The 1963-nt window shown below is 58.1% G+C and overlaps 1 protein-coding gene across 1 annotated transcript in view; it reads right to left on the reverse strand.

Annotated features, from left to right (window-relative positions):
• ASS1 (argininosuccinate synthase 1) overlaps nt 1-1932 on the reverse strand; it is a gene marked incomplete at its 3' end in the record, with an annotated part of 13134 nt that extends 11202 nt beyond the window's left edge. The window contains exon 1 of the mRNA XM_009081086.1: nt 1906-1932. The remainder of the gene's footprint in view (nt 1-1905) is intronic.
• Between the last annotated feature and the right edge of the window lie 31 nt (nt 1933-1963).

Raw genomic sequence — 1963 nt, forward strand, 5'->3', positions numbered from 1 at the left:
GCGTGGGCGTGTGGAGGGTTCATCAGCATCCCCCAGAGCCCAACCCAGCCTTAAACTAATTAATGATTATGGGGTGTTTGTCCTAATTATGCTGCCCATGATTCCTGCCAGCACAAAACACTTACATAGGGATTCACTGCCCCCTCACACTCCAGCCAAGGATATCAAGGATTTCAGCCAACAACAGGAGATGGTGAAGGATGCGTCAGCTCAGGGGGAGGGATGAGGGTCCTGGGCAGGAAGGGGCTCAGGACTGTCCACACAGTCCCTGGGCCAGGCTGTGAATCCCAGGGCCCCACGAAGAGGCAATGCCAGCTGACCCTTGGCCGGGGGAGGAGAACAGCAGAGCTGGCCAAGTCCTGTCTTGAACAACTTTCATGTTGCTGCTGCCAAGTCAGCACAATCCTGCTCCTGCAGGGGGGAAGGTGATGTGCTGGGCTGCTCCAGGCTGGCCCACCCAGCACCTCTCCCAGCAGGCTGTGGTTATGCTGGGGCATGCCCCAGCACCCTGGTCCTGCCAGGGCAGTGTGGATCCAGCATCCCACAGGGCACGGCTTGGAGCCAGCCAGGGGCAGGCTCTGCCCTGCTGCTGAGCAGCAAAGGGGTCTGGCAGCCCTGTAAGCTCCATCCTGCTCACCAAGCCTGCCCGTGCCCGTTGGGCTGCCACGCAGGCAGCATCCAGCAGCACCCAGGCTGGATTTCCAGCACCTGGCATTTCCCTGCTGTGCCAAGCTGGGTCCCTGCCTGGGGAGGCTCAGCCACCCCTTCCTCAATAGGGCATTTACAGGAAGGCAGTCACAGTTCCCAAAAGGGCCCAACCCAACCATGACGTTGTGCCTGCAGCTCCTTTCGAGGCAAATTCCCTTCTTTGCCTCCAAAATCCATCCCTGCTGCGGCCACCAGAATCGCGGTCACAGCTGCCAGCCTGACTAAGCACCTCTGAGACCAGACACACTCGTTCCACAAGTGGCCTGGCAGTGGGATAAGGAAACACCTCCAACTCCTGCCTGCTCAGGCATGTCCTACAGTGTACGTGATGCTCAAGGGGCCCAGGAGATGCCCTGGGGATGCATCCTGCATCGCAGGAAAGGTGCGGAGCCGCCAGCATTTCCAGCTCTGGAAACAGGGCTCGTGCCAAGCCTGCCTGCCCAGGAAGGGAGAGCCCTGAAGTTTCAGCGTTACGTGGCAATAAATCAAAGCAAACAAAGCTCAGTGAAGGGGAACGCGGCGCGACTTTCTCAGCCCTTATTATTATTCCGGAGCAATTTCCGTGTGAGTTGGAGCAGGGTTGTTACCGGAGCGACTCTAGTTGCCCTGCTCCAAAGGAACACGGTGCTTTTGGTTTTCAAACCAAGAAAAAAATATTTAAAAACAGAATAATAAGCTTGAAACTTTGGTAAAAGGAGGAACTGTCTTTACCAGCTGGGCTGGAAGAACAACCAGGCTGCTGCCTGCGAGCTGGGATCGGGCAAGGGCAGGCAGGAGGGGCACGGACAGGCTCACCAGGAGCAGCACAGGCATATGGCAATGCACTCCTTGGCGCTGGAGTTTGCCTCAGTATCACTTCTGCACTTTCTGGGGGTCTCATCCTGCCCCTCAGTATCTCCAGAGCACAGCAGGGAGGGCACAAGGTAATGCCAGTCAAGAACCCAGCTGCCCTCCCTGAGGGTAGCCAGGGAAATGGGACTCATTTGGAATCCCCTCCCCATCCCAAACTGAGCAAGGAGGGGCTTGACTGTAGCCTGCGCAGCGCTGGGAAAGAGCTGGCAACCCACTGCCCTGCCCAAGGGTGGGGGACACCCACCGTGGGTGGAAATGGGACAAAAAGAGGTGACGAGACAGATCCCCCAAAGCAAAGACCTCCCTTTCCCCTCGCCCCCCCATGCCATGCCCGCACTTACCCACTCGCAGTGTCCAGCTGCCCCCGGCGCTCCGGTCAAGCATCCTCCTACTCCCTTATACC

This window comes from Acanthisitta chloris, unplaced genomic scaffold, assembly GCF_000695815.1.
Source record: "Acanthisitta chloris isolate BGI_N310 unplaced genomic scaffold, ASM69581v1 scaffold7428, whole genome shotgun sequence".
In the NCBI taxonomy this organism is placed as follows: domain Eukaryota; kingdom Metazoa; phylum Chordata; class Aves; order Passeriformes; family Acanthisittidae; genus Acanthisitta; species Acanthisitta chloris.